At 46.8% G+C, this 22,279-nt stretch overlaps 1 non-coding gene across 2 annotated transcripts; it reads left to right on the forward strand.

Annotated features, from left to right (window-relative positions):
- Positions 1 to 4,733: 4,733 nt before the first annotated feature.
- Positions 4,734 to 20,546, forward strand: LOC102148281 (uncharacterized). 2 transcript variants are annotated; one of them, XR_011440625.1, is made up of 5 exons: positions 4,734 to 4,962; positions 5,697 to 5,797; positions 16,929 to 17,010; positions 19,864 to 19,955; positions 20,413 to 20,546. It is a non-coding gene; the product is annotated as an uncharacterized protein (transcript). The 2 variants fall into 2 exon arrangements; XR_011440626.1 differs by lacking the exon at positions 4,734 to 4,962 and adding an exon at positions 5,375 to 5,512.
- The last annotated feature ends 1,733 nt before the right edge of the window (positions 20,547 to 22,279 follow it).

Consider the following 22,279-nt stretch of genomic DNA (forward strand, 5'->3'; position numbering starts at 1 on the left):
GTGGCCGAGTGGTTAAGTTCGCGCGCTCTGCTGCAGGCGGCCCAGTGTTTCGTTGGTTCGAATCCTGGGCGTGGACATGGCACTGCTCATCAGACCACGCTGAGGCAGCGTCCCACATGCCACAACTAGAAGGACCCACAACAAAGAATATACAACTATGTACCGGGGGGCTTTGGGGAGAAAAAGGGAAAAAATAAAATCTTTAAAAAAAAAAAAAATTTTTCCTGATGTCGAAAATAATACACACTTGTAAAGAATTTTAACATTACAGAAAGTGAATCTCTTTCTCATCTCAGGCCCCAGAGGGAATCATTGTGAAAAGTTCGGTGTATAATCTTCTAGAACTTTCCTTGTCTACTACTGGGGCTTCAGAGAAATATCAATTGATGACATCTCTTAATTTCCTTCCTGAGTTTGAGACCAGTCACAGGAATCAGAGATGAGAACATCAGCTTCATGATTGATGAAAGCAGGGTTGGAGCCTATGTCTTCACTCTGCAGCCCTGGTGGGCTTTCTGATATTTCACCCCCGAGTCTGCCAAACCTACTCAGGCGTGGCACAGCTAGTCAACCACAAGTTTCCCGTGGATGCATGGCCCCAGCCTGATCCAAATACCCGTTCTCTGGGGTCCAGCCAACTCCCAAAAGGAGAGAGAAGGGTGTGAGCTGAAGAAGCCCTGTTTCTTCTTCTAAACCCACTAGTCAGATAAAGTGTGTGGGTGTGTATGTGCAGAGAGAGGTCAGGACTGTCACTTCAGCTGAAATTCCCCCTACTTGGACACAGGGAGCTGGAGGAATGGAGTTCCTTCCCTAACCCAGACTAAAATAGATGCATACCTGTTTTGTGTCAGTCTCAGCCCACAGATAGCGATGCTATTGGCTAGGAATGCCTGAGGCACTCACCTGGGCCCCTACTATTCATGGCGAGTCCTCACAGACATTTCCCCAACCAGAGCCAATGTTGTGGCTGGACCGGTTCTTGTGATTCTTATTATGACTGCAAGACGCACCTCAGCAACAACCATGAGGGAACTTTGAAGAGACAAGGTTTATTACTCACAAGTCCTGGAGGGTACAGAGCATGCCCAAGAGCCACACAGCAAGGTCGCACACAGGTAGAGACAGAGAGAGAGAGAGAGCATGGACCTGGGGCTCTGCCTTTACTGGGGTCAAGGGTGAGGTGCTTAGGGTTTTGTGGGTTCACTCTGTATTGGTGAATTTAAAACACGAGCAGGAATTAGGGTGCAAGAAGAAAAAAGCAGGCTGACTCAAGCAGTCAGTTATCTAGGTTTCTGTGGGAATTAATAAAACAAACCTTCATTAAGTTGGAGTTGGGAAGGCCTCGTGCTGTATCAAACATCATCAATGACACCAGACAAGAAGTAAAAGTCCTTTACTACCGAAGGAAGATTTCTCTCCCCACCCAGCAACAGCCCAGCCAATGAGAAACGCCACAGCTCAGCCAATGAGAAGCCCCACAGTTCAGCCAATGAGAAACACCGCCGCCCAGCCAATGAGAAACACTGCAGCCCAGCCAATAAAAAGCCCCACAGCTCAGCCAATGAGAAATGCCACAGCTCAGCCAATGAGAAGCCATTTCCGCCCTGAGCTGTTACTCTCCTCCAATGGACTTTCCTTTAGAATAGCCCCTCCCTACTCCTCCTTTTTCTCTGTAAAAACAGCTTCCCTCCTTTGTTTTCTAGATTTGCCTATGGTTTCCCATAGCATGCACATTTTGAATTGCAATTCTTTTGGCTCTTCCTGAATAAACTCATTTTGAGGATAAAATAACAGACGAATTTGCTTTTTAACTTGACAAGTGTTAAGGGTAAAGCTCAAGCAATACATTTGGGGGATCTTTTGTTTATGGAAATCCCATTTAAAAAGAAAATACAAAAGGAAAAGATTTGACTACATCGAAATTAAATAAAAAGTTGGAAGATAGGAAAAAACCCAGGAGAAAGTATATGTGATATAAAAAAGATAAAGGAATAAATCCAAGATATATACGTACATAACTTGCTCCTATGTATCAATGACAAAAAAGCAAGCAATTCAATAGAAAATCAGCATGGAAGTAGGCAATTTATAGGAAATATAGGAACTGGGAAAATTAATAAAAGGAAACCTCATTGCAAATAGATTCAGGAGGCCAGAAGGGGGAGCTCCCATGTAGTACTACTCAAGGTCAATTACTGGAAAGATGGTCAATCACAGACCCCAACAGAAAGAAGGCATCAACAGGAAGATATTCAATCACAGACCCCAACAGAAAGTCCCCAACAGTAAAGAATCATCAATTACAGGAAGAAATGTACAGCATCCCAAACAGAAATCGACTACTCTAGCAACTCAGCCAATGAGAAGCCATCACCACCCTGAACTCTTGCTTTTCTCCAATGGACTTTTGCTCAAAACAACTCCTCCCAATCTCCCCCTTTTTCTCTGTAAAATAAAATTCCTCTCTCTTATTTGCCTACAGTCCGCCACAGCATGCACGTCCCAGATTGCAATTCTTTGGCTATTCCTAAACAAACCCGTTTTGCTGGTAAAATAACTGGCTGTTTTATTTTTAAGGTTGACAAACATAACATTAAAGATTGACCAGTTGAACTACACTAAAGAACTCTATCAAAAAGACGCCATTAAGAAAGGGAAAGTAAATTATAGTAAGGGGTAAGACATTTGACTACTGTCTAGAATAAAATAACTTCAGCAAATCATAAGAAAAAGACAAAATATCCAGAAGAAAAATGAGCAAGAACCTTGAGTAGACAGTTCACGTGAGATTTCCAATAATCAATAAAGATATGAAAAGATACCCAGTTGTGGTGATCAGTGAAATGGCAATAAAACCACCCTGAGATGCTAGTACACACTCAAGAGAGTGTTGGAAATTAAAGGCTAACGATACCAAGAATGGGTAGGGATGCAGAAGAACAGGAAAGCTCGTGCACCGTGTGGGAGTGTAAAGTTGTACAATCATATTCCTTCTGACCAATAAAGTATGGCAGAGGTCATGGGATGCAGCTCCTGTAATTATGTTGCATTACCTAAAACTGCTAGCCAACTTTTTCTAGAGTCTTCCTGTCTTTGTTGCTGGTGTTTAGGAAGCAAGCTCTCCTGAATAGTACAGCCAAAAGGAAACTAATTCTGCCCACGATCTGACGGAGTTTGGAAGTAGACCCTTCCCCATCTGGGTCTGATGAGACCCAGCCCTGGTGACACCTGAGTTCCAGCCTTGTAAAACCATAAAGCAGAGAACCTAGCTAAACCACAGAAATTGAGATAACGTGTGTTGTTGTGAGCCACCAAGTTTACGGTAATTTGTTACACACCATAGAAAACTAATACAATCCACTTGGAAAACAGACTTTTTATGATGGGAGATAAGGATACCCAAGGACCCAGTAATTCTATTCTTTGGACTGTATAGAACAGGGATGCTTACACATGGGCTCCAAGAGATATGTACAAGTACAGGAATTTTTTATTTTATTTTATTTTAAGGAAGATCAGCCCTGAGCTAACATCTGCTGCCAATCCTCCTCTTTTTTTTTTTTTTTTTTTTTTTTTGCTGAGGAAGACTGGCCCTGAGCTAACATCCGTGCCCATCTTCCTCTACTAGAACAGGAATGTTTATACAAGTGTTATTTGAAATTGCCCCAAACTGGAAACAATTTAAAGTCCATCATCATTAAAATGGGTAAATAAATTGTGGTGTAGTCATACAATGGAATACAATACATAATTATCATGAATGAACTCAAGTATACACAATATGCATGAATCTCATAAACAATGTTAAGTGCAGAAACCCCTAAATTAAAAAAAGACCCTGTATGATTCCATTTCTCTAAAACTCAAAGACAGGCAAAATTAAACTGTAGTATTAGGAATAAATACTTATGTGGTAAAAAAAAATAAAGAAACGCAAGGAAGTGATTACCATAAAGGCCAATATATTGCTCCCTTTTAGGTGGGAAGGCAGGGGTTTGTGAATGAGAAGGGACACACGAGATTTTGAAGGTTGTGGGGGTTTTCCTTTTAAAAGTATTCACCACCGTATAAATTTGTTTTGTCCTTTTTGTGTGTTGTATTTATTTTTAAAAGTTAAAAAAAATGAATTTCCACCAAATGCAATTTGGAAATGTACTAGAAATATTCCGACGTGGCACTGAGATGACAGGTTTTCTTGTGTATTTGTTCCACCATCGTAGTGTCCAACTGAAATAAAAGTTCTGTGAAGGCACGGCTCAGTATTCATTAAATGAATAAATGAAAGGAAAAGCATTATTAAGGGAAATGACGGTAACCACATAAAAGTAAAAGCAAAAAATAATGGATATAGAAAAGATCTAAACATGTATGTACCTATAGAAAGTCTAAAAGTCCTTTACAAATTAATCGTATAAAAACGGAAAGATTTAAATAAAATCAACAGTCCCAAGATTAACACACAAGTTTAAGACAAGTTCAAAGATAATACTGAAAGACTTCTGAAAACGGCCAAGAAAGGTTCGCAGTGAAGACTGGTGAAGAGGGATGTGCCCGTTGTCCACCGCAGCGAGGAAGGCCACGTCCTTGCACACGGCTGCGACAGCCCGGAGAGAAGCATCTTCCAGCCTCCGGCGGCCGGGCAGTCCGGAGCCGGCGCGAGGCCCCGCCCACGGGCCCCGCCCCGTCCTGGCCCCGCCCCCCGGTCCTCCCACCCCCCAGTTCTCCCGCCCGGAGCCGCCCCCGAGGTCCCTGGCGGAGCCGGCGGGCGGGGGCCCCAGCGCGTCCCCGTAGGAGGCCACGAAGACTTCGCCCGAGACTGGAGGACGCGGCCGCGCCCGAGCCGTCCGCGCGTCCACGCCTCGGGCCACGGGGGAGCGCGCGTTCCCAGGCGGCGGCCCCCGCCCCTGTAACGGCGCCCGGCTTTTCTCGGCGTCGGCCTCGGCCACCGCCCAGCGGCTCCAGGTGCGGCCCCGCCACTCGGGAGGCGGGAGACGGGCCGTGGGAGGAGGGCGGGTGCCAGCGGGGGCGAGGGGACAGGCCGTGGGGGGCGCATCCCGGCGGGAGCTGGAGATGGGGCCGTGAGGGCGCGTCCCGGCGGGAGCGGGAGACGGGGCCGTGGGGGCGGGTCCCGGCGGAAGCGGGAGATGGGGCGGTGAGGGGCGGGTCTCGGCAGGGGTGGGGAGACGGGCCGTGGGGGGGCGGGAAACGGGCCGTTGGGGGCGCAGCCCGGCGGGGGCGTGGGGGGGGCGGGTCCCCGCGGGGGCGGGAGATGGGGCGGTGGGGGTCGGGTCCCGGCGGGGGCGGGAGACGGGCGTTGGGGGCGGTGTCAGCGCGGGGCTGGAGGCGCGCTGGCGTTGCGCGGCGCTCGGTCCTCCAGTCCTCGTGAGCTGGGGATGTGGTCGGCGTTTGGGGTGAGACGCGCCGGCGAAGTTTCTATCAAGGGGGTCCCTTTCTGCCCTCTTTATGCAACAGAACTTCACCCGTGACTTTGGCTTCTGTGAACATCCTTGAGGTGAGGATATCATAAAACTTTTAAAAAGTTTTTATTTTTGATAAATTCATTTGGGAAAATTCTTAAGATTCCAGGGTGACGGTAAATAAGTGTAATAAAGAAAATAAAAGGAAATAGACTAAGTGCGAATGTAAGTAACAAGCCTTACAATTGAAGTGAGATTGTTCGCCTCTGTACTTCCCAGGTCAGCTCCCCTCTCCAGAGGCTGTGATCGCCGCAGGGATCGCCTAATGATATCATTCAAACGGCGTTTGGAGGCGTATACTTGTAGCTAAAGCATAAATTGTGAGTGAAATACATGAAACTGTATGTATTAAAAACATACGGATCTCCAGGAGGTAAAGGAGGAAGCAGCGCCTTCCTGATGTTAGTAGCAGAAAGTCGAATTTACTAATGTTCAAAGAGCTGTGTTTTGATCAAGTGGGGTTTTTTTTCAGTGAGGTTAAAAACTCAGGAATGAGAAATTGGAGGAAAAGTAATTCTGGAGGAAATTCAGCAACGCTGCCTCCTTGTTTCAAAAATAATATTTCGCACACCTTGCGTTTTTCATAAGAATTTTTCTTAAAAGTTTCGGGAATAATACTGGTGGTTTATATTGTGGACAGTGTCAACTAACAAAAATAGAAGCCGGTTTAAGGGCTGGCTGGTGGTGCAGCGGTTAAGTTTGCATGTCCTGCCTGGGCAGCCCGGGTTTGCCGATTTGGATCCTGGTGTGGACCTACCCATGGCTCATCAAGCCATGCTGTGGCAGGCGTCCCACCTAGGAAGTGGAGGAGCATGGGCACAGATGTTAGCTCAGGGCCAGTCTTCCTCAGCAAAAAGAGGAGGATTGGTGGTAGATGTTAGCTCAGGGCTAATCTTCCTCAAGAAATAAATAAATAAATGAAAAATTTAAAAAGCAGCAGCCAGTTTAAGAGGCAATGAGTTTCTCTGGGATCAAAGAATTGCAATTTGGGGAGCACAGATTGAGGCAGAAACCTAAATAGTGTCGTGATTACAGGAGAGGGGCTCAGGGTTTTTTATGGGAAAAGGGAAGATGAGGTGAATTGTCTTGAAGAAGAGTTCACTGGTGCTAGATGAGGTAAGACTGGGTTTGTAGTTCATACATTGGCTTGAGATTGGATCCTCAGGCCAGAGGCTAGACTTGTACCTCATTGATTGGTTAGTGATCTGGTCATTAACAAAGTCCAGTTCCATCAGTCCTTACAGACTACTGGATTGAGAATGGATTCTGGTTCCTGGATCGAGAATGGACTTCAGGAAGCATAGAGAAGGCATAGCATCTGGAGAATAAGTCTAGGAACAGCGTAACTTAGCCTAGATTTAGGATGTGGAATGGGAAAGAAGTGTATGCAGTCCAAGTGATAAATACATAAATAAAATATACAGTACTGTTCTCATAGTTACGAAAATGACAAGGTCTCCTCAGTTCAAGGGAGATGAGAAAAATGAGTGGGGTTATTAGAGGGACTGGCTATAAGCGGGTGGGGAGTGTTCTGAGGGAGTGACATTTGAATCTGTGACCGTGAGGGGGAAGCTGAGGGAACAGAGTAGGTGGGGATGTGCTCAGGGGTCCTGACCTTCAGTGTCCTCGGCAGAATTCTTTGATGAGATCTGTGAGGAGTAGGCTGTGTCAAGGGCGGGTTTCCATCCCAAGCCGCCGTTTATTGAGATGGGGCCAAATGGTGTTGGAGGAATGAAGCATTCACAGGAAAAGGAATTGATATTCATGAATTGATGTAGACAAAGTCAAAATGGGCAAGGAGGGGGGCGATGAAAGTTTATGACTGTTGTAATTGCATTGTATAGAAAACTAGTGGAGGAATTAAAGAGATTTGATGGCCAAGCTGTGAAAAGTAAGTTCCCCATGAAAATTCCTCCGCGGAAATTTATCAGTGTTGTCTCCAGTGTATGTCTGTAAACAAAGGATCCGAAGCTCTATGCGTCATCTTGCAGCCGCCCCAGGGTCTCTCCTGAGCACCCAGCCGGTGCCTCCACCCCAACCCAGTGCATCAGAGGAGGTCCTGTCCAAATGGACCGGTGCTGAGAGATTCTCCTGGGACTGCCAGAGTCCCTGCTCACTTGCCTCTGGGCTCCAGCCTTCCTCCACCTCTCCCCAGGGGCTGGGCTGTACCTAGTGATGCAAATTGGGTTTCCCCCAGAGAGAAAAGAGAAAATCTGGGGATAGAGAAGGTCAGGCAGCTCAGAGACAGTTGTGTAACCTGGGAGGGCCCAGGACACCTGGGCATGGAGGGGAGGGGAATGGAGGGGGAGGGGAAGGTGCCACCTCCATTTCTTGCTGGGAAAGCCTAGGACAAGTTCTGCCTAAAAGGCAGATAGTTTTGGGTGGTCTCCTAGGGTGGGGAAGACGGGGGAGGGCCTGGGAGCCAGAAACCAGACGCTCGCCTCCCTGCTTAGTACTAGCTCCTTCCGCTGAATCCTTCTTCCCTTGGGGAATCAAGAACCAGGAATTAGGGATGGTTTAGGGCCTGAGGGTCTGGAAGGGCCCCCCACCCCCACCCCTAGTCCCTCAGGCAACGTCCGTGTTAATTACTGCTGTTAGGCTGTTGGGTTGCTCAGCCTGGCTGCCTCCACCTCTGCTTCTACATTAACCAGCCTCTGGCTGCGAGGAGGGCGTGGCCTTGAGTAGCTGGCCCCCGGGTGAGTGCATATGAGGTGGCCGAAGCCAGGGAGCCAGGATGTCCAGAGATCAAGGAGAGGATGCCGTTGCAGTCAGGCTGCTTGGGCTCGGCTGCCTGGTTGGGTCCCATTTTGCCCACTGAGGAGGAAAGGGAAAGGAGCCAGCTATGCTCTCTCCGCACTGGGTTGTTACCGAACCAGGTTCGGTTTTGCCCGTTGCCTGGAAAGCCAAACACTGAGATGACATTGCAGCAGAGAGCGGGTTTAATCATAAGGCAGCCACGTGAGGAAGCGAGAGCATGAGCCTCAAATCCGCTTCCCCGAAAACAGGGACTCAGGGATGGGGGCAAGGTGGTCTGAAATGTGGGGAGAGGTGATGGGAGGGGAGGAGAGGTGAGGGAATTGATCTGCGCATGCGTAGTCAGACTCGGTGCCTCTTCGTAGGATGCATGCTCCCATAATGGCCGTGTGAGCATGACCTGAGGGTGGAGTTTTTGGCCTCGACTTCAAAAGGTCACTTATCAGACATCTGTGCGGGCCCAGTTGATGAGTTGGTGGTCTCAACTGGCCTCGAGTGGACAAGTGCTTCTAATTCCTGAAAAACAGCTCACACACCCGTTACCATGGTGACCCATGCTCCAGGGAGATGTTATCTATGGGAGCCTAGTGGAGTCAGATAGCCTATTGCCTAAGCAGCACAGTTAACAATGGGTGGGTTAAACAGCTAAAAGCTATAACCAGTAATTGCCAAAAAAGAAAAAAAACCCTTTAGTTCCTAGCTGCCTAATCTCAATGGGAACTACCGGTTTCACTATGTTCATGCCAGAAGCTTCGGATGGTGCAGGTTTGACTTCAGCCCCTCCTGAGCCGATCCTAATGAGGATCCTGGGCCAGCGGCTGGGCCTCCTGCCCCTCGCAGCAGTTCATGGGAACCCTGAAGCCTGAGCCCATCTCTTAGCTGGGGAGGCTGGTCAGAGTCCCAGGGGAGAGAATCTGAGTGTGGTCTCAGCGACCTGGGTTGGGGAGGCCACTCTGTTTTCCCTGCCCCGCCCTGCTACCTATGATGGGGACCCCGAGTCTTCACACTGTGGGGAACGTGGACCCCAGATCCAGCCGTTTGTTCTTCTCGCCAAGCATGGCACTGACCTGCTCTGAAATCCCTCCCACTCCCCCCTCCCCCAGTCCCACGACCCCCACATTCTCCTCCTGCCATCACAATGTCGCAAGTCTGATATTGGGAGCAGCCGCTTCTCCCGATGCCACGTTTGAACGAGGAGTTGCATCATCATCATCGTTATTGTTGTACGAAGCAACTAGTGGTTTAAAACATATTTATAGCTTGCCTCTGTGTGTTACATGTGTATAATAGATCTAGGTAGAGTTTGTGTGTTTGTGTCTGTGAGAGTTTTGAGTGTTCATCGTATAGAAATTGAACGGAGAGTATTAATTACCACCCGTACCACACAAGTTCCCCTTCACTGTCCCCATGGGGTGAGGGTCTAATGAATTGGGAGCATGGGGCCCATCCCCTCCCTGTGAGTGGAGATGGCTGGGCTGGGCTGGGGGACTTCAGAGGTAGCTGCTTGTCCCTGTGGCTAGGACACGCCCACAGACCTGCTGACTCTGTCTAGTTCCACTGGGGGCACGTGGGCTTCCTTTGCTGGCACCACTTTATTCACTGGAACAACAAACCTATGTCACTTGCTTACTCTGAACTTGGCACAGGGCCTGCTTCAGGGACAAGAAAGACATGACACCATGGGAATGGCACTGAAATATTTATATGTGTGTCACGTAGAACATTAAAGTTGGCTTTTCTGTATATTTTGTATCCTGTAAAAAATTTTTAAATTAAAATTGCTATTTGAGGGGCTGGCCCTTTGGCCAAGTGGTTGAGTTCGCATGCTCTGCTTCAGTGGCCCAGGATTTCACCAGTTCCAATCCTGGGCACAGACGCGGCACTGCTCATCAGGCCATGCTGAGGCAGTGTCCCACACACAAAAAATGGAGGAAGATTTGCACAGATGGCTCAGTGGCATTCTTCCTCAAGCAGAAACAGGAAGACTGGCAACAGCTGTTAGCTCAGGGCCACTCTTCACCAAAACAAAAAAAAGGAGGGAGCATAGGGGGGAGGGACAGGCTGTTCTAAGCAAAAATCCATTGGGGAAAGATAACAGTTCAGAGCTACAAGGGCTTTTCATTGCCTGGGCTGTGGCCTTTCTCATTGGCTGGGCACTTGCTGGGTGGGGAGAGAAATCTTCCATCAGTAGCGAAGTAGTTTTCTCCTGTCTCAGATGCAAGCTTCCCTCTCTTCCCGTTGGGTGTAATTGATGACGTGTGATAGGATGTGAGAACTTCCCTTACAGGCCTTCCCACTCCAACTTAGTTAAGTTTTCCTTTTTAACTTCCACAATCATGATTTTTCTCCTTCAGTTTGTTAATGTTGTACATTCCATTAATTGGAATTATTAGTTGGTTTTTCAAAAAGTGCTAAACCTGACTTGGATCCCTGTATGGTTGTGATAGATTATCTTTTCCCTTCATTAGTACGTTCCCTGTGCTCATACCTTCTTTCTGCTGTTTGCATTTATGTTGATGAATGAACGGGCTCCCTTTTATTATCTAGTGCCTCCTTGACTTACGTTGCTTTTCTACGTCAGCTGTGGGTTCCTGGGAACCCATGGGTGGGAATCTTCTGTGGCCTGGTGGGAGCTGAGTTTTTGCAGAGGTGATGTGCGTGTGCTCATGTCAGCTCCCTGCATGAGGTGGTGTGAATTTGGACCATGGGAGGGTGGACTTGTGTTTGCAAATTCTCGGGAGGGAATTTTGCCCCACAACCCAGCACTGAGACCAGAAGGACCTTGGTCTGCCTCCTGGAATCCTTCAGCAAGCATTCCTGCCAGGGGAGGGTGGAGGTGTGGGAAAGGCTACCTGGAGCCAGACGTTGGAGGGTACCCCCTGTTGAGTTTGGAATTTGGACTTTGTGCTGTTTCCAGTAGGACGCATTCTAGAAGTTCCTAAGCAGGGAAGAGGCATAATCAGATCTGAACGCTTTTTTCCTCCTTGAGAGAATTCTGTTAACCTCATAGAGCCTTATTAACCAGAAGGCATAGAGATACAAGGGGTCAAAGGAACCAGCCTGGAAAACATTGGAATCTTCTCGGTGGGGGGTGGTGAGAGCCACATCTTCGGCATATTATATGCAACTTATAATAACATTGCTTTCGTAATGCACAACAATTTTTGCTTCACGCTATTCCTAAAGATAACGTATATGGATGCATTCATAAGACTGTAGATGTTTGATTTAAAGAAGCTCTTTCTCGGGCCAGCCCTGTAGCTGAGTGATTAAGTTCATGTTCTCTGCTTTGGCGGCCCAGGGTTCACGGGTTCAGATCCTGGGCGCGGACCTACACATCGCTCATCAAGCCATGCTGTGGCGGCATTCTACATACAAGGCAGAGGAAGATTGGCACAGATGTTGGCTGAGCGACAGTCTTCCTCACCAAAACGAAAACAATAATAATAATTAAAAAAGCTCTTGCTTTGGTTGGAAAGAAAGATGGGAAGTAGATGAAATGTGAGTCAGCGGTTAGTAACGAGTGGATGTAGAGGATGTTGTTGCCAGGGCTCCTGGTGGTGGGCGCTTGGTGTGTGTGGGTGGGTGAGATGGCGGAAGTCACTTTGAGCAGTGAGATTAGCTGTGTGCAGGGGTGAGGCTTCTGCCACAGACATTATTTTTGTTTGTACTTGACTGTGTAATTTTTCTCAGTGGCACAAGGAATACATGGATGTGTTGTTTTTGATGTTTAACATTCAGAAAACTATAGGGTCAAAAGGTCAACATTTCCCTTCACATTCCCCCTGCCAAGTGCACATAAAACAGTGTCACCCTCTTCTCCAGAGACCCCCACCCAGTATTACCAATAGCACTGTGGCCTTGCAGACTTTTTTTGTTGTAGTAAAATATACTTTATGTAAAACTTACCTTTTAACCTTTTTTGAGGGTACTTTTCTGCTGGTATTAAGCACATTCACAGTGTTGTGCAACCATCCCCACCATCCGTCTCCAGAACTTTCTCATCTTCCCAAACTGAAACTCTGTCCCCATGAAACACTAACTCTCCATCCACCGCCCCCAGCCCCTGCCCCCACCATTCTACTTTCTGTCTCTGTGGATGTGACTCCTCTAGGGACCTCCTATGAGTGGAATCAGGCAGCATTTATCCTTTTGTGTCTAGGTTATTTCACCGAGCATAACGTTTTCAAAGTTTCTCCTTGTCGTAGCATGTGTCAGAATTTCCTTCCTTTTTAAGGCTGAGTAATACTCCACTGTAACTATATGCATTGTGTTTATCCGCTCATCTGTTGATGGACATTTGGGCTGTTTCTACCTTTTGTCTGGTGTGAATAATGCTGCTGTGAATATTAGTGTACAAATATCTGTTCGAGCCTTTGCTTTCAATTCTTTTGGGTATATACCCAGAAAGAGAACTGCTGGATCATACAGTACCTCTATGTTAAGCTTTTTGACAAACTGCCATATTGTTTTTTTTTTTTTTTAAAGATTTTATTTTTTCCTTTTTCTCCCCAAAGCCCCCCGGTACATAGTTGTATATTCTTTGTTGTGGGTCCTTCCAGTTGTGCCATGTGGGACGCCGCCTCAGCATGGTTTGATGAGCAGTGCCATGTCCGCGCCCAGGATTCGAAACAATGAAACACTGGGCCGCCTGCGTGCCAACCCAACCACTCGGCCACGGGGCCAGCCCCTGCCATATTGTTTTTTGCAGTGGCTGCATCATTTCACATTCCCACCAGCAATGCATGAGGGTTCCAGTCTCTCCATATCCTCGCCAGCACTTGTTATTTCTTCTTTTTTCTTTGGGTAATAGTCATCCTAATGGGTATGAAGTAGCATCTCATTATGGTTCTGATTTGCATTTTCTTAATGATTAGTGATGTTGAGCATCTTTTCTGTGTTTATTGGCCATTGGTGTGTCTTCTTTGGAGAAATGTCTGTTCAAGTTCTTTGCCTCCCCATCAATTTTTCCCCCCTTTCTCCCCAAAGCCCCAGTACATAGTTGTATGTCCTAGTCGCAGGTCATTCTAGTTCTGTGTGGTACACCGCCACAGCACAGCTTGATGAGCAGTGTGTAGGTCCACACCCAGGATCCAAACTGGCGAACCCCAGGCCACTGAAGTAGAGTGTGTGAACTTACCCACTCGGCCACGGGGCCGGCCCGCTCCCAGTCATTTTGAATGCATGTACATACCTCTCTGCACATAGATATTTTATAAATTATGTAAGTATGTTTATACTTTACCTATAGAGCTATGTCAGCTTTTTATTTTAAATACCATAATTGTCCCTTGTAGGTAATTCTTTAACTTCTTGGTGCGCTGTAGGGTTAGTTTAGTTGGTTCCAGTTTTTACCCATTGTGAACACTTTATAGTGGACAAACTTAAAAACACACACACACAGACACACACCTGTCTATTTATCTCTGTATCTGCACAGGTGCCAGGGTTTCTCTTAGTTAAAATACTAAGAGTTGCTGGTTGAAGGCACAGGAATATTTAAATTTTTATAGACATAAATTCCAATTTTTTTGCCCCAGCACAGTCCCAGCTGTCACTGGCCTTTGGTCATCCTTTGTCATCTGTGGCTAAGATGGTTTGCCTACCAGGACTGAGGGACAGGTGGCTGCCTGAACCTGGAGCCCAGATGAGACGTCCGTAGAAGCCTTCCCTCGGCCTGCTGGCCTACCACATTTTGAAATTATTCCCCCAAATCCTGTCATTTCCATGAGCCCAAAAAGAGCCCTTGCTATGCCTCTCACGAAAAAACCCTCTGCCCTATCATACCCCTTTTAACTTGATGGGAAAATATGCTATATGTAAAATATGCTATATATATATGTGAAGGATATTGATTATGATACATACATATTAATTATCACATATTATAGTATATGTATATATGTATTTTTTTGTCCCCGCACAACCTCACCGTGAAGGAATTTGCCCCTCCATAATCTTCCCCTCTCAAGGGAGGACACCACCAGCTACTGGTTATTAGTGTTGTAAGAAGACTATTGCTGTAGGCAGAGCAGTCCCACCGTAGGGTCAGGCCCTGAAGAGCTTTTCTTTGATAGGAAAGAGTCAGCAAGGCTGGGAAGTGGGACATGGGTGGGTGGGGTGATAGTCATTAGGGAGTCAGCTGATTGGCAGTGAGGGGCTGGTAAAGGGTGTTCTGTGTCCCAACACCGAAGGAGGGGCCAAAGTTCAGGGGCCCTGGAGGAGAGAAGCCACACTGAAGTTTGGTGAAGGCATTTGCTCCAGGCTGTTCAGAGGGGTGAGCAGTTCAGCTACTCATCCATGAGACAAAGACTGGGAGTTTGGACAGTCTGTGCCTGGCCTTGTCATGGAGGGGTCATCCTGAGACTTATCTAAGTCATGGGGGAAGGGTGTTTCATTGTGATACTGAATGTCTTAATCTCAAGTTTATGAGCCTGACTGCAGTAAGCCAATCACTGAGACATTGGTGGTTGAAGATGGAGAAAGGTTTATTCAAATTGGCTAAAATGAGAAGGTGGGAGGATAGGTTCTCTCAAATCTGCCTTCAGAAAAGAAGAAAGCAGGGGCTTTATAGAGCTAAGGGGCTTGGCAGGAGGAGTTTTGGAGAAACAAAGAGGTAATTGTGTTTCTTTCACGCCTGATAAGCCCCTGGGCAACCTGACTTCTGGAGTCGTGGCAGAGGGGAGGGGGCTGGTTATCTGGTGATCACAAAGTCCCTGAAGGCATTCTTTTGTCAAACAAGCTCATAAATCCTTGAGTCACCCCTCAGGTCAAACAAGAAAACAGCGAACTGACAAGAACTTCTTTTCGTCTATGTCTGTGTTGGGAACAATGTCAAAGCTCTTGTTGAATATTTACAGTAACCCTCAGGTACCCGGCTTCAATGGCAGACAGCCGTTTCCTGGAGCACAAAAGGGTTGGGGGGATTTCTTACCATCTTGGTTTTCTAGGAGCACAGGGCTCCTTTGCCGGCTGTGAAGTTCAACATCGTCAGTATAAAAACCAGATCCCTCCTTGATTTCTCTAACTTCTCTCACTGGCTGCGTGTCTTTCCCTCTCCCCTCTCCCATCCCAGTCTAAGTCCCTAGCAAATCCTTTGATGTTTCCTCCAAACTGTGTGCCATATTGACAGGAGATTTTCACGTATTGAGGTATATGAGATAGCTACTTGGATTCTGAACTGATTCAGCTTGAACTAAAGAAGGCTCACTTATGGCCTATCAAACATACATTAAACATCTGCTTTAACCATTAAAGTAAAGAGTGCATTCTTGGGGCCAGCCTGGTGACATTGTGGTTAAGTTCACGCTCTCTGCTTTGGTGGCCCAGGATTTGCAGGTTTCGATCCTGGTGGTGGACCTAGCACCACTTGTCAAGCCATGCTGTGCTGGCATCCCACGTAAAAAGATGGGCACAGATATTAGCTCAGTGACAATCTTCCTCACACACACACACAAGAATGTATTCTTTTAAGGTAAGAGCCCGTACTTCCCCATCTATGCCCCATTTTTTTTCCCTTCTTCTCCCCAAAGTCCCCTGGTACACAGTGAGTGTACCAGAGAGCTGTACCAGTGAGCTGTGAGTGCCTCTGGTTGTGCCTATGCCCCATCTTAATGCCCTCAGTAATGCCCGTATTAATCCCTTTCCTGGCATCATGGTCATGTTGACCTGCTAATTTACACCTGAATCCCTCTCTGAAACTTTGATGAATGTGTATCCTGGGCATGTTTAATGTATGTTCTTTGTTCTAAAAAGACGTAATACTGTACTGAAAATCATGCTTCTCTGGAAAACTTTCTTCCTTTGTGGAAACTGCCTTCTCGGGTTGTAACCCTCACCCTGGCTCCAGTAAAACTCGCCTCTCTCTTATCCATAGAATGGTTATTGGTTATTTTGCATTGACAATGTTAACCATTTGCAATTGTCTCTGCTGCTCCTCCCATCTCCCAAGGCTTCCCCATCCCCATTCTCACCTGGACCCTGGAGCCACCCCTCACCTGCCCCCCTGCTTCTCTTCTTACCCTCCCCAGTTCTGGCCTGTGAACAGCTGCCAGTGTGATCTTAAAAAATATAAACAGGAACAGAAAGCTTTTCTTACAAAGCGATCCCACTAAGCTGCCAGTCACAAGGTGTGAATCCAGATAGGATCCAGGCTGGCTGCCCTGGTCTTGACCCAGTTCCTGGTCCCTCTGCCACCCTCTCTCAGCACTTTCCTACCCAGACGCCCCAGTTGCCAAGCTCCAGCCGCACCCACAAGGGTTTCTTGGAGCTAGATCGTAGCCTGGCCATTTTCATTTCCCCAAGACTCTCTTCTTCCAGGGCTCCCGAAGGCCAAGACTAGGTGGGAGTGGAGCCCAGGAGCCCCCGGGTCTGCGCATGTCAGTGTTGGTGCCTTTTAGAGTTTGATGTGTTTGGGGGCTAGTACTGCGGTATTCCTTGTACTTGTTTTATACTCTGGGTCATTGACTTGCTGGACCTCTCTGAACGTGAGTGCCCTCAGCAGTCACAGGAGTTTCTAGGCTTCCTCGTGGGCAGCAAGCCCCAGGCCTCTCGTGGGAGAGACAGGACTGACGTGGCCTTTTAGGAGACCTGTGTGCAGGCAGACGTGTGCTTTGCTTGTGTGCGGGCTAGCTGTGTGAGTGTGCAGGCTAGAATCTAGGGCATGACCTGTCTCATGACCCCTCTCGTGTCCTCTAGCTGTGCCTGCTCATGACTCTGTCTGCTGGAGGGGAATGTGAAGGAGGAAGCAATGGCTCCAGGGTTGCTGACCTGGTCACAGGTAATCAGAAATCCTCCTCTTTCCAACATGGCGTCTCCCTTCCCTGCGGGTGGGTCTGTCTCCTTCCAGTGGCCTGGAGCCTCAGACCCATCCAGGACTTCTCCCCACAGTTCCTCAGGACTCTTAGTCTCTAATGGTGGCCAAGGGACTTCCCAGAGAATGCTCTCATTGCCTCAGTATTTATGAATTTTTTTCAGTGCCTTGTCCTTATTAGCTCAGTACTTACTTCAGGGCTGTGACAGAAAACCAAGAAAGGCAATGAGATGACTTTGTCTCAGGAATTCCTGGGGACATCCCTCGTTCATTTACTAAGTATTCCTCTCAGGCTGCCATGAGCTCAGGGCGGTGTGGTGCCTGACTGAGGGCACCCAGGCTGTATGTGTTCATGGACTGGTTGTGGAGAGAAAAGTTCAATCGTGTTGAAGAGTTAATGAATCGACGAGGCTGGTCGAGATTGCTGAGGGCGTGCAAGTGGAGAGAGCTGAGGGCAGGGTCCCTCACTTGAACTTACTGCTCCTTGATCCTCTGATGCCTTCGGCCTCATCCCCCACCCTCCTGGGACACTGATGGAGATGGGTCTTGGCTAAGCCCTCGTGTGTATGCTGCTTTAGAACTTGGTGACCTTTGAGGAAGTGGCGGTGGACTTCTCCCAGGAGGAGTGGGCACTGCTGGCCCCTGCTCAGAAAATCCCGTACAGAGACTTGATGCTGGAGAACTTTGGGAAGCTGGTCTCAGTCAGTGAGGCCGACCTCACCTCTTCATCATAGGATTCTGCTGCAGATACTTCTTAGCACTTGTTCAATTCTGGGAGCTGTTGTTGGTCTTGGGAAGAGCGATGAAAGAGATGTGGTCCACCCTTAAGAAGCAAAAATGCAGAGTGGGAGTGGGCACACTTTTCCTTAAAGGGCCAGAGAGGAAATATTTTCAGCTTAGTGGGCCACAGAGTCTGTGTTACAACTACTCAGTGCTTCCAACGTAGTGCCAAAGCAGCCACGGATGGTACAGAAATGAACAGGCAGGGCTGTGAGCCAATAAAACTTTATTTACAAAAGCAAGTGGCTAACCCCTGGGCTGTAGTCACCAGCCCCTAGTCTAGAGTCTTCCCCTTGAGAATGAAGATTCATCCATTATGGTGACTTTATTTTCTTCATGAGTATAAGCTTTGGTGCTCCTGAAGTGTGTCTCTGAGCTTGGCTCTGAGGACCCCCGGTCCCTGCAGGGCCTGATGTGAGGGAGTTTGAGTTTTGGGTCCTGGGTACCAGTGTGTCACTGTTAGTGTGGTCACACGTGCCCATCCTCTGAAAGTGTTAGCCACATCTAGACAGGAAGTTTCCTTTCTGTCCCTGCACATCCTGCCACCTTGTGCGTCTCTCTGTGTTCAGAGTATCACCTCCGTCAGCCCAACCTGCTCACCCAGGTGGAGCAGGAGGTGCTGAGGACCATGGAGAGGAGAATTCTGCAAGACACTTGTGCAGGTGAGCCCTGGGCAAGAAGATCCCCTTCAGGGAATTTCTAAAATACCATTTTGTCTGAGAAATCATCTCAGGCCACTTGCGGTGAGTTTACTATCAAAGCTTCAGCTTTCGGGCCAGCCCAGTGGTGCAGTGGTTAAGTGTGCATGTTCTGCTTCTCGGCAGCCCAGGGTTCGCTGGTTCGGATCCTGGGTGTGGACATGGCACCACTTGGCAAGCCATGCTGTGGCAGGCGTCCCACATATAAAGTAGAGGAAGATGGGCACGGATGTGAGCTCAGGGCCAGTCTTCCTCAGCAAAAAGAGGAGGATCGGCAGTAGTTAACTCGGGGTTAATCTTCCTCAAAACAAAACAAAAAAAGCTTCAGCTTCCCTTCCTCTCCTCTCTTTTCTTTCCTGCTTTCTTTTGCTCCCAGAGAAAGCTCTGTCCTGCTTCCTCTTTCCAGAACATTTCCTCTTTTGTAAATAAAGTTTTATTGGAATGTGGCCCTGCTATTCATCTGTCCACTTTCCCATTGTTCCCAAACTGTGCTTTCCTGATAGTTCCCTCTTTCAGATTATTAGCAGCCATCTCATTTTTTTCATGGTTTATTGTATATTGTACTCTATAAAATTCTACCACTAAATACTCAAGTACATGCTGGCCTTATGACCAGATTTTTGAAATGTGAAGATAAGAATGTGCTATATTATACATTGTAGAATACATTAAACAATTATAGAATCTAAGGGTGGTAAAACTGTCTGTACATTTACATTTAGTGGCACAAGTAAATGCTGTAGGGACAGTAAGACATGTAAAACTTGGGGTTATAGTTGGAGGAAAAATCTATTCAGGACTGAACTGAGGTCCTTGGTTGCTCATCAGTCTCCCCTAGATTGGACAAAATCCTGGTGAGTCAGGAGAAACAGGAGCACCAGGATAGATTAAGAGATGGGCTCATCGTCAGTTCAGATGGTGGGGCCTAGCTGAAGGCTTGAAGTCCAGTTGGATGTTGCCACTGAAGTCCGGGATCTATAGATTTAAAAAATTGGGAACAGTGGAGGCAGAATGTTAGTGTACTTCTCAAAAATCCTACTTTTCCAAACAAGCTCCTAGGATGCTTTCCTTAAAGGGGAGCCATCTCATTTTTGATGAAATCATTTCTTAGCAAGTCATCTGTCATTTCCACCCCGTTCCCATCATTGTCCAATTCTTCACATTGCTGAAATCCTTGAAGTCTGTCTTTAACTGCTGGCGCATTCTTCCCTGTCACATTGACTTCTTATGTTTTGGCTTAGTATATGAAAAAAATTGACATGGGCCTGGATTTTAAAAAAATCATCTTTGTTTCATCATTTATTTCTCTAAGAGCTTAAATATTTGTTTTCTCTCCCTCCAGTCATTTCAGACCGGAATTCTTGTCTTGAAACCAAAGAGACTACTGCAAAGCAGAATAAAGTTCGGGAATAACCATCTACTGGTAGGAAAAGGGTAAGGCTCATGAGGGCTTATTGCTGGTTCTCTGCAGTAGAAGTCTGGGATTTCCCTGAGAAAGAAAAAAGCCCCACAACCACTAGGGGGCACACTTGAGGCAGTGGCCGTCACCCAAAAGTTGTGTCTCAGGAGATAGTATCTTAGTATCATGAATTTGGGGAACATCCTAAACCAATTTCAAAATTTCTTCACAGAGTTCTCACAAATAAGCATATTCATAAATATGACTCACATGGTGATTATTGACACACAATTCAGTTTTTGTTTAAAAAATTATCAGGAAAAAAATCCATACATAAGAAGCCTCATGAATGTCGTGGCTATGATGGAAGCTTGGAGTGGAGCACTTTCCTCACTCAGCTGGAAGAGCTCAGACAGGGCAGAGACAGTACCCAGGCCAGAAAATGGTAGCAACTTCTAATGTAGGAATTTGCTTTTGCTTTTTTTTTTGCAGTGCAGACGTTCTGAGAGGGAGTATCCCCAGAGTGCAATGAAAGTGAGAAAGCCTTTAGTTACCACTTATCCTTTAATCAACAGGCACCAGCTCAACCCAGAGAGAAACCCCATGAATATAATCTGTGTGGGAAAGCCATGAAAAGGAATTCTAATATTATTTTGCTGAAGAGAAATTACACAGGAGAGAAATGCAATGAATGTAAAGAACATGGGGAAGTGTTTAGTTATCCTTTATCCCTTAGGATCCACACGTGATCTCATGCTCATGTGAAAACCTAAGAATGTTTTTAGTGTGAGAAACCTGTCGGTCATCATCACTTGTCCCTTAGGATGCACATGGAAACTCACACTGGAGAGAAACCATGAGTGTAACCGATGTGGGAGATTCTTCAGATCCAGCTTGAACCTCACTGTACGCAAGAGGATACAGACTTGGAAGAAACCGTGTGAATGCAATCACTGTGGAACGGCCTTCATCAGGAGCAGGGCCTGCATAAGAGAATGCACACCAAGGAGAGACTTTATCTCTGCGATGACTATGGCCAAACCTTCATCAGGACCTTCCATCTGATGGTGCACGTGAGAGTTCATACTGGGAAGAAGCTCCTCCAATGCAGTGACTGTGGAAGAGCCTCCAACAGGAGCTGTGGCCTGGTTGCCCACAATGGGGCACACACAGGGGAGAAGATGTGCTATGGCAATGACTGTGAGAGATTTTCCAGTAGTCACTCATCCCACAGGAAACATGTGAGAACTCATAGTGAAGAGAAGCCCAGGAATGGAAGTGCATAGGAAAGCCTCATCCATCTCACGTGAGCAACTCTGTGGATATCTTCAGTGTGGGGAAGCCTTCCACTAGCACTTGACTTCTGAACAGGGAACCTCAGAGTGAGAGAGAAGCTTATAAGTGTTATAAAGGTGGGATTGCTTCTATTGGTGTCTTATCCTTACGTTGGAAATGTAACTCATTACTTTTCAGTCTGTGTTCTTGAATATAAGCATTTAAGGCCATAGATATCCCTCTAAATAGCCCTTCAGCTACATTACGTGGGGTTTGATCTGAGGTTTTTAAAATTTTGACTTAGTTCCAAATACTGTCTCATAGCTATTAGATATATTTTAACTCACAGCATCACTTTACCTTGAGCCTGTCAAAATACTGAGGTTGTACACTGCATCACGATGGTTCAATCAACAACTGACTGCATATACAATGGTGATCCCATAAGGTTAGTACCATCTTGGCTAGGTGTGTAGTAGGCTATACCATCTAGGTTCATGTAACTACTGTGATGTTCACACAATGACAGAATCACCTAAGGACACGTTTCTCAGAACATATCCCTGTCATTAAGCAACTCAGACCGTACTTCATTTAAATTTCACCTAAATTCTCTTCCCCAAATCATATAATAATCCATATGTCTTCATTTGTTTGGTGGGATGCCCCATGGTTCCTCAGGTGTCTGGTCTCCTTCATTGCAATGAGTGGGTAAACCTGACTTAGTCAGACTATACATTTTGTCCCTAGTGGTCTTTGGCTAATTGTATTTGGACAATAACATGCAGTCATAAATATTGTCAACTTAAAAAGCATATTCTCTTGTTATTTTACCCTCAAAATGAATTCACTTGGGAATAGCCCAAAGAATTGCAATTTCGGAAGTGCATGCCACGGCAAACCATAGGCAAATCTGGAAAATGAAGGAGGGGAGGAGGGTGGGGCTGTCCTGAACAAAAGTTCATTGGAAGAAAGTAACAGTTCAGGGCAGCAAAGGCTTCTCTTTGGCTGGGCTGTTGCATTTCATTGGCTGGGCTGTTGCTGAGTGGGAAGAGAAATCTTTGGAATTAAAGTAGTTGGACTT

The sequence above is a fragment of the Equus caballus genome, chromosome 7 (assembly GCF_041296265.1).
Source record: "Equus caballus isolate H_3958 breed thoroughbred chromosome 7, TB-T2T, whole genome shotgun sequence".
NCBI classification, from domain to species: domain Eukaryota; kingdom Metazoa; phylum Chordata; class Mammalia; order Perissodactyla; family Equidae; genus Equus; species Equus caballus.